This window comes from Saccopteryx leptura, chromosome 3, assembly GCF_036850995.1.
Source record: "Saccopteryx leptura isolate mSacLep1 chromosome 3, mSacLep1_pri_phased_curated, whole genome shotgun sequence".
NCBI lineage: Eukaryota > Metazoa > Chordata > Mammalia > Chiroptera > Emballonuridae > Saccopteryx > Saccopteryx leptura.
The window spans coordinates 79,118,440-79,128,868 of record NC_089505.1 but is presented as its reverse complement, the minus strand read 5'-3'; the positions used below and the strand labels follow the sequence as shown (position 1 = coordinate 79,128,868).

Genomic DNA, 10,429 nt, shown 5'->3' with positions numbered 1-10,429 from the left:
CACTGAGGTCGCTGGTTCAAAAAAGTAGGATGGCCCGATCAAGGCACATATGGGAGTTGATGCTTCCTGGTCTTCCCTCCTTCTCTCTCTCTCTCTCTCTCTCTCTCTCTCTCTCTCTCTCTCTCTCTCGTGCTCTCTTTCTCTTCTCTTGCCCTAGCTACTCTCCAAATTGAATAAAGAAGTAAACAAAGCAACAATGCTGCTCCACCCAGAGCAGCTCTCCACGTTTGAAGGAGATAATGTCCTTTCTTAAAAATCCAGCCGTTTAATAAGAGCCCAGAAGGGAATGGTTTAGCTTTAATAAGCATGCAGATCCCTTGGAGATAAGGGCTCCACTTTAGGTTGTGGTTCTGCAGGTATGCAGGCTCAGAATTTAAACTTAACACAATATATTAAAAATGAAAATGATATGAAATCTTTTTTGATGTAATGACTTCTATCAAAGATTTAAAAAGTTGAGACTGTGTAAAGCCAGTAGCCATGGCCACCATCACAGCCGCCTGGTGCATGCAGGTTTGCATTGGATTCGGACAGTCGGTAAAGAAACAACGGAGCCAAAAACTGGTGGGCCCTCATCTCTTTAATCCTAGCTTGCACCCAGCGGACAAGTAAAAACACTGAGCTCCAAAACCCACTCACATTCAGTGCTCACAAAGCTACTGACTTATCCGAGTTTTCTAGAATCAAAGGTTTCTAGCTCACCAGACTTATTCACCTCTGTTCCCCATCTCCTTCCTTCTCCCTGCACAAACTCTGCACAAACTGGCTTCTCACTCAGCACTCCAACATCTTGGCTGCTTCTCCTGGTCTCCTCCACGTGGTGTTTCTCTGCTGTCCTCTGTAATGCTAATCCCAGGAACCAAGAAAGAGCAAGCTCCCGGTCTGCCCCACTTTATAGTGTAGAAACCAAAACCTTTAATCCAATATACAAATAGGGAAGTCTCTAATACAGAGTCACTTATCTGAGGCACGATGGGATTCCTCATGAGAGTGCACCACCCTACATCAAAAAGGGTGGGAAAGGCTTAGTTCTAAAACCAAGCCCCAAGATACAAGGATCCTGCCTGCCCACAGCCCGGCCCCAACACACATTAATATAATCACGCTCATCCCAAGCAATCACCTGGGTGACAGGCTTCCACGTGGGCAGCGCCATCTTTAACAAAGTGCGCAGAATATATTTTATCTGCCCAATAGACTGCCTCATATTTGGCAAAGAATGATAAGCTCTGGTTATGGCCTTGGCCAGTTGGCTCAGCAGTAGAATGTCGGCTTGGTGTGTGAAAATCCTGGGTTTGATTCCTGGTCAGGGCACTCAGGCTAAGCGACCATCTGCTTTTCCCACCCCTCCTCTTCTCCCTTCATTCTTTCTCTTCCCCTCCTGCAACCATGACTATTGGAGCAAGGTGGCCCCAGGCTATGAGGACGGCTTCCATGGCCTCACCTCAGGCACTAAAATAGCTCGACTGCTGAGCAACAGCCTAAGATGGCCAGAACCCCTAGTATGCTTGCAAGGTGGATCCGGGTGGGGGCGCATGCAGTAGTTTCTTTCTGCTTCCTTGCTTCTCATGTAGGGAGGACATGAGAGTACAATTATTGGCTGTGGTTCTGAGATATCATCAATGCTTGCTTTAAAACTTAATAGCTCTTGCAAGAAAGGAGATAGTCAACAGACTAAGAGTTATATCAATAGGTTTTTTTTAATGAATTAAATATAAGATGTGTGATAAAAGGTAAATACATTTGGTAAGAAAAAAAATTTCCTCTCCCACCCGCACTTCTGCTCACCAGCCCCGCTCCCTGCGCGCCCTTCTCTCCGGGGCCCCTCCCTCTCCTCGAGGTTTCTCCCCTTCCCCTCGCGCTCCTCTCCCGGGTTACTGTCACTCTCCCCGTCGCGGTCCCGTCCCCCGCACCCCCACGTTGCCGTCTCTTTATGGCCCCTCACTGACCTCCCCTCCCCTCCCGTGTCTCTCTCCGTCCCCTGACCCCTCCCAGCCCCGCTCTGCGCGTCCCCGGGGCCCCTTCGCTGTCGCCGCTCCCACACAGCCCTCCCCACGCGGGGCCGGGGGCTCTTCTGGGGACCCCGCGTTCTCGCCCCGAATCCCAGCCCCATGGAGAGTGTGCTCTTCCTGCACTCTGGCCTCTTATTAAATGGGGTGGGGTCTCAGGAGGGGGTCCGCAGGTCCCCAGGCCGGAAGTGGGGGGCAGTCCGGGCTCTACGGGCCGAGAGAGGCCCGGCAAGGGGAGGGGCGCACACTGTCCGTCTCCCGGGACTTTAAACAGCTGGGGGGGGGGGCTGCCCCCTCGAGACGGAGGCAGGAAAATCCGCAGTAGGGGGTGTCCCACGACCGACGGCGGGGCTGTCTCAGAGTTTCCCCGGAAACCTACGCGGAGCCTCCACCAGGCAGCGAAGCGAGCAGGCTTGGGGCCTCTCACCGGGACTCTGCACTCACCAGTGCGGGCTCGGATGCGGGGCTCTCAGCGTCCGCAGCGACACTCAGACTCCCCGCGTGCAAGAATGGGGACCGGTATGAGCATCACCAGATATCAAGGGACTTCGCAAATCTACAGCGGCTTTCAGTTCGGAAGAAACTACGCGTGCGCATCGCCTCAAAATCCCAGCGGGTTTACCGCCCATCTGAGCGCTTTCCTCTCAGGGGAAACGGGCGGGGCCATATTGCCTCCGTCGTGGCTCCTGTCCACCTTTCTCGGGGGTTATATTTTTTGTATGTCTTGGAATTTGACTAAGGTAATAAAATGTGTAAGGTTTTTTCCCCAAAGTTAATATGACCTGTCCCTGGCAGGGTTGCTCAGTTTGTTACTGTCCTCCTGATCCACTAAGGGCTGTGGGTAATGGGATGGAGCTCATACAAGAAGCAAGCAATGAATGCATAACTGCATGGAACAAAAAAATCTACGTTTCTCTTTCTCTTGGCCCTGCCATGCCCGCTTAAATATCAATCAGTAAAAAATAATTTTCAAGATTATCATGACACCTCAGGGATTAAATGTTGGATAACAACTTTGACATACACACTGTTTGTAAGATTTTCTTTTCTTTTTCTTTTTTTTTTTTACCAAGAGAGACAGAAAAAGGAACAGACAGGCAGGAAGGGAAAAAGATGACAAGCAGTAATTGGTAGTTGTAACACTTTAGTTATTCATTGACTGCTTTCTTATATGTGCTTTTATGAGGATGGGGCAAAAATGGGGCCGAGGAAGCGGGCTCCAACTGAGCCCATGACCCCCTTGCTCAAGCCAGCAACCTTGGCCTCAAGCCAGTGACCTTCGAGTCATGTCTATGAAACCACATTCAAACCAGAGATCCTGTGCTCAAGCTCCAGGTTTTGAACCTGGGTCCTCAGTATCCCAGCTCTTTGCTCTACCCACTGGCCCACAACTTGGTCAGGCTGTAAGATTTTTATTAGATGGCTTTAGACTAATTGCTCACTGGGTTAGAGAAGCCTCCCAATATGTCAAGGTTGTGGGATTGGTCCCTGGTCAGAGCACATTCAAGAATCAACAATGAATGCATGAATAAATGGGCAAGAAGTGGATGTTTCTCTTCCCCCATCTCTAAACTGAATAAAAACATTTAAGTTGAAATCTCATTTTAAAAAAAGATTTCTCTTAAATGTATATTGCCTAATGTTTTATTATTATTATTATTATTATTATTATTATTATGGGAGAACCAGGGAGGCAGAGAGACACACTCCTGCAAGAACCTTGACAGGAATTCACCCAAAAATCCCCTTACCAGGTGATGCTCTGCTCATCTGTGTCCTTTGCTCCGATGCTCAGCAACTGAGCCATTTTAGCGCCTGAGGAAAGCCATGGAGCCATCCTTAGCTCCCGTGTCCAACTTGCTTGAACCATTCAAGCCATGGCAGCAGGAGGAGAAGAGAGAGGGTGGGGGTAGAAATGCAGATGTTCACTTCTCTTGTGTACCCTGATTAGGAATCCAACCCGGGACTTCTACATGCTGTGCCGACACTACTGCTGATACTACTTGCCAGGGCCTATTGTCTGACACTTAATAATGTTTTTTAATAATGTATTGGAGTCTTGCTTAAATACATGAATGTATTCATTGTATATTATTATCTTTGCCAAGGTGTATTCCTGATGCTCTGTGAAAATTCATTTTGCCAATAATCCTTCCAAATTGATTATAATTGCAGTTTCTCTATTATAACCATTTTATTTGCTTAATTATGAAGAATGGATCAAAACTTTCCTATCTTTATTGTAAATGTTGCGTTTGATACCAGGAGAGATTTTCTTCAGTTGTGAGAACTAAGAAACCATTCTGACAGAGTTTTACTTTGATTATATTCATATTATACATAATAGTTTTAATTGCTACAGTTGATTTTGAAGGAACTGAAAGTTTAATGTAATGTTTTTGTCAAATCATTCTATGTGTGGGTTCCTAAATACCTTTTTAAAACTATATAATGTTAGTAACAGGATTTGGGACCTGTGGAATGCAGATTATGAAGATCATACAGTGCTGTGTAGTATTTCCCAAAGCCATGTTGGCATGAAAGACATTTCAGTGTGCACACTCGTGTTCACAAGCAAATACATATGGGGCTGCTGGAACACTTCATGAAACTCAAAACATTTGGAGAAAACTCAGTTGTCAATAAAAGTCAAAAATTCATTTTGTTTTGGCAAGTTTTGTTGCTTGTATGTATATTTACAAGGGAGGAAAATAAACATATTTACAAGAGAGAAAAGACCAATGAATTGGTGCAAAATTTGGACATATGTCTTTCTGGGGTTTTTTTTTTTTTTTCAGTATAAAATAAATGCAATAAAAAAGGCAGTGGATAAAGCCTTTACCTGTGAGTGCTGAGGTCACCAGTTTGAAACCCTGGGCTTGCCTGGTTAAGGCACATATGGGAGTTCATGCTTCCTCCTCCTCCTCCTCCTCCTTCTTCTTCTTCTTCTTCTTCTTCTTCTTCTTCTTCTTCTTCTCTCTCTCTCTCTCTCTCTCTCTCTCATCTCTAAAGTGAAAAAATAAAATCTTTTTTAAAAAAGGGATAGAGCCTGACCTGTGGTGGCACAGTGGATAAAGTGTCAACTTCAAATGCCGAGGTCACCGGTTTGAAACCCTGGGCTTGCCTGGTCAAGGCATATATGGGAATTGATGCTTCCTGCTTCTTCTCCCTTTCTCTCTCTGTCTCTTTCTCTGTTTTTCCCCTCTAAAACGTTGAATAAATTTAAAAAATAAAAGAAGGGATAGAGACAGTCTATGATCAAAGAAACAAACCAAGATATGCTAATCTGACCAGGTCCGGTGCACCCAACCCCGTGCCACAAATGCCTGCAAGAACCCCTGTTTCAGACACCTGCTCCTTACAGCTCTGTGCTAATGCCACTAGGGTTTCATCCCAGCTGTTTAGCGGATGCAGAAATAAACTTATAAAACTCATCAGGCCTATGTGTCCTCACTTCGGCCTAGCTAACATTTGATGCCCAAACCTGGGAGAGTCTCTTAGGGGCAGGATTGGAGCAGCGCTGTTGATCCCAACTACCCTGAGCTTGCAACACATAGAGCGGTGGGCAGTGACAGCTGCTTTCAGACTTACATCTGAACCCTGCTCAGGGTTGCAGGGCTGACCTGTGCCGGTTCTCTTCCCGGTGACCCTCCTGAGCCAGCCAAGGATGCCAGACATTGGGAGTTTCTCTTCTCCATTGCTGACTTCTTCGTCCAACTGGTCATCCATTCTGGTGAGTGACTCTCTGATCCCTCTCACTGGGTCTGTCAACTCCACTCACTCTCCTTTGGCTTTGGCCCTCAACTCACTTCAGAAGTCCTCGGCTAGGCCTGGAGACCCTCTCAAGTTAGCATCCCTTAGACTCGGGGTGCCTGATGTAAGGGACTCACTCACTCACTCAGGGTGGCTCAGCTACTGATAGGGACGCCTGTCAATAGAAAGTCACTCTCAGAGATTGTAGTTAAATCACTCCCCCTGCCCTTGCTGCCCTTCTCTCCCTCCTCTCACTGTGGGCAACGCACACTCCACACCTCCAGAATCCACTGCCTTAGGCTCTCTCTTCAAAAATATAAATCATCTCACCTTAAAAAAGAAATCAAGCAAAAATTCTTTTTTTTTTTTTGCAACAATTTGGCCTCTGAATAAACTAGACAATTATTCTTAATTGCTGGAAAATCACACTTTTAGTTTCAAAACCTTACAAAACCTCACCAACCTCTGTCACTGCAATGGAAAATGGTCAGAAATTCCCTGTGTGCGGGCCTTCTGCACCTTTCACTATCGATTCTCTCTGTCAGTCCTGCTCAACCTATCAAATTCTTCTCAAAATGAGAAAATGATGACTCAAAAATTAAACTAAATCAATGCATTTAAATATACTGTTCTAACTGTATATACTGTATGCAACACTCTCTCATTCCTGTGTCTACATAGTATGAGCTTTGTTGCTTTAATATTAGAATGTATAAGGGACACTCATTTAACTTTTAATAGAATGGAATTGTATATCCTGAACTTGTTTCTGTATTCGGTAAGGTCTTGCCATGTTAATTTTTGTGCTATGTGTTCATTCTCTCCTGCATGAAGGGCCAGACTGCAACTCTGCTATTTGGTTTAATCCGGTTTTATTTCTGTGTCATTCTTGTGTCTGCGCTGCAGTTGCCTCTTTTCTACGTAGGCAATCTCAGTTTGAGACCTCTCCTCTGCCTGTCTAAAATGTTTGCTGTTCTATACACACTGGGGATTCTCTGTCTCTGCCCTTTAGCTCTTATGTCATCTGGACCTTGGAAATGCTATCTGCGGCACCAGTTGGTGTGAAACAAAGATGAGCATCTCTGTCCCTCCTTCTGGAGGATTTAGTTTATAAATAAATTTTTGTTTGACTTTGTCTTTACTTTTTTATTTTGTTTATGATATGCACCAGCTTTCATGTTCTTATTAAAAATTCTATTCAAAAGAATAATAATAATAATAATTCAAAGTAGAAAAAAATCTCACTTCCCTTTCCAGACAGTAAATTTCAGAGAAGAGAAAAGAAAAACAGGGAATGCATATTGACCAGGCAAGCCCAGGGTTTTGAACTGGCAACCTCAGCATTCCAGGTTGATGCTTTACCCACTGCACAACCACAGGTCAGAAACATATTGGCACTTTTAAAACCCACGCACCTCAGTAGCATATTCCCTCCTTTCACTGAGGCCTTCTTGGAAGGCTGCCAAAGACAAGTGAGAACTATTGCTTTCTGTACAACTATTAAGAATACTATTTACAAAAAAAAAAGAATACTATTTACATACATAATAAAATATAAAGTTATTCCAACCTGACCAGAAGGTAGCACAGTGAATAAAGCGTTGGACTGAGAAATGGAGTTACCAGGTATGAAACCCCGAGGTTGCCGGCTGGAGCACGGGCTCATCTGGTTCGAGCAAGGCTCACCTGCTTGAGCCCAAGGTTCCTGGCTTGAACAGAGGATCCCTTAGTCTGCTGTAGTCCCCGGGGCAAGGCACAAATAAGACAGCAATCAATGACCTTGACCAGAAGGTGGCGCAGAGGTTAGAGCGTCGGACTGGGATGCAGAGGACTCAAGTTCAAGACCCCGAGGTGGCCAGTTTGAGCACGGGCTCATCTGGTCTGAGCAAATCTTACCAGCTTGGACCCAAGGTCACTGGCTCATGCAAGGGATTATTCAGTCTGCTGTAGCTCCATGGTCAAGGCACATATGAGAAAGCAATCAATGAACAACTAAGGTGTTGCAACGAAAAACTGATGATTGATGCTTCTCATCTCTCTCCATTCCTGCGTGTCTGTCTCTATCTATCCCTCTCTCTGACTCTCTCTCTCTGTCTCTGTAAAAAAAAAAAAAAAAAAGAAAGAAAGCAATCAATGAACAACTTGCTAGAATCAATTGGAGTCCGAAAGACCAGTGTAACAGGATTTAATGAAAGGAAACCTGCTGGGCTGTCTTGTAAGGCAGAGCAGCCCCGGCTACAGACTTAGGCCATGTTTTAAGAGCTAGGTTTACAGAAGTAGGAAGGGTAGCAGGACATTTGCTAATTGGCTGTCACTATCGCTGGGCACAGGGGTCCTTTTCACCAATTATGGATGTTGGTGCATTTTCAATCGTCAGCAGTTTCAACCGTCCATGACCTCAATGGACATTCCTTTGTGGTTGGTCACCTGCCGCAAGCCCTGAAATGAAACTTGTGCTGGCAGGGTTAAAGAAATGAAACCTAAGATTCCCTACTATTTGATATATTTTTATAAAAAGGAAAGAGAATGATTCCTAAAGAGGCTTCAAGGGAAAGGGGATGGAGGTCACTGTCTTCTGTAACTTCTTCCTGCTGAGTAGGGGCGGTGAGGGGTTATGGCCTCTCTAAGGGTTACTCTCAGTGAGGGGTAGAGAGGTGCAGTGATGGCTTCCTGCCGGGTAGGGGTGTATTTACAGGGGTCCAGATTTTTCTGTTTCATGAGGGCAGGTTTCAGGTTTGGTGTGTAAGGCTAGGTAGATTTCTCCAATTTTCTGATTGGCAAGGTCTGCATGCCGTTCTGTAAGAAACTAGTGACCAAATATAAGGGGCAGGGTCTAAAAGTTAAAAAAATAAATAGGAAAGTGAGTGGACCAATGAAAGGCAATAGCCAAGACACCCAGTTTGTACGAAACCACTGGTTCCACAATTCGGTTTGTTTTTTACAAATTCGCTGGGCTCATTCCTTTAATTTGATTGCCAGGTCTCTAACCAATCCTGACTGATTAAAGTAAAAGCAACACTCTTCTCCTAGAAAGACACAAATACCTCCTTTTTCTGCCATTAAGAAATCAAGTCCTTGGTGGTTTTGTAGCATGATGGCAGCTAGGGAATCAATTTGATCCTGGAGTTTTACTTGGGTAGAGGCAATTTCTTCCAGGGAGCTTTGGAGGTCTTCAGAGAGAGAGAGGTAATAAGACAGGGCAGTGGCCAGTCCCCCTGCCCCTAGACCTACTCCTGTAGAGATTCCTAAAGCGACAAGAAGAGAAATTACCTGTACAGCTCGTTTGGTCCTTAGATTGACAGGTAGTGCACTAGGAACTGGAAGAGGCTCATGGGGTGGGATTAGGTTGATATTTGGGGTGAGATAGACTAGGGTACAGGTTCCTGTCCAATTAGTAGGGAGACACATATAGGTGTTGGTCCCACACAAGTAGAAAGCCCCTAATTGGGTGAGGCAGGCTGAGAGATGAATAGATAATAGATGGACAAAGGGTCAGTTTCTTCCATCCAGCTCTGAACTCCAGACGGTCAAGGTGGAGGAAAGTACAGCCCCAACTAGGGGGAAGATGTGGTCAGAGGCCTGCTTTGAGCATTGCAACTGTGAGGTAGGGGTAGTGAGCCCGGAACATAGCTGTGCGGTGGGATAGGAGCATTTATGTTGTGAAGCTGTAAGAGTAGGGCGTCCTGTGAATCGAACAGGATTAGAAAATAATCCGTTGCTTTTGGAGAGACTTGATAGTTAATTTGATGATTCTGATGGTCTTTGGGAGATTGGATAGTTATTGTGGTGTTGCAGAGGTTAGAAGGGAGGTGACCCACTGGGACAGTACCTTGAGCAGTAAAGCATAAAAGGGCAGGTGAAAGCAGGGGGGTGTTCAGGGTAACTGGTCCCGAGCAGAGGGGATTTGGGGTTTTAATTTTTCGAGCTGGGAATAATGGGTTTGATATAGCTTATTTGCTCGGTTGGTGGCTGAAGTGGGATAATTCCCTATAAGAGTGTCGGCTCTCTCAAAGAAGGAACCCCTTTTTTGGGTTTGGTATATGAGAACTGTCCATAGAAGGTGGGTGTTGTTGTTTGGGATAGGGAGGGCAGAGTAGGCTGAGATGTACATAGACATATACATCCAACAATTAATGGCATAGGAAGAATTAGATTTAATTAGAAGTCTTTGAGTGAGGTTAAGAAAGCGTTCTATACATGTGGCCTCTAGGAGAGAGGAGATGGGGGCAGCATATGTGGCACCCAGTAAGAGAGATAGTGAACTGCTGTTAGGAGATCAAGAACTGGGGGCATGGTGGTTGGGCTTAGGGGTGATTAAGAGGAAGAGAAGAAGAAATTGAAAAGCCACTGTTTCTTCTGGAGAAAATTCAAGTGGAGAACCTTACCAGGCCAAGTCCTGCAACCAATTGATCAGTCTATCAATTTCACTGGAGTGAGGCCTAAACCAGAAGAGGTCCTCGGAGGCCTGAAGGAGGAAGTAGAAGAATCTGGCAAGGTGGTAATTGGTAGTTTCCTGTTGTGAGTGCCTATGGCCTCCTGGAGGAGCATTATGAGATGGACTGGTCTAGTTCTTCTTGGATAGGGGAACGTGTGGAGATTTTGAGAGACAGAGGACCTATGGGGGTGGAGATGTAGGTTTTAGGGGTATTGGTGGGATAAGGCTTAAT

The 10,429-nt window shown here is 45.4% G+C and overlaps 2 protein-coding genes across 2 annotated transcripts in view; both read left to right on the top strand.

Moving 5' to 3' along the window:
- The window catches only part of LOC136399328 (zinc finger protein 420-like), a 219,755-nt gene that overhangs the window by 51,213 nt on the left and 158,113 nt on the right, over positions 1 to 10,429 (top strand). The window lies entirely within an intron of this gene.
- LOC136399338 (zinc finger protein 420-like) overlaps positions 1 to 10,429 on the top strand; it is a 127,639-nt gene that overhangs the window by 51,209 nt on the left and 66,001 nt on the right. The gene's annotated exons all lie outside the window — the stretch shown is intronic.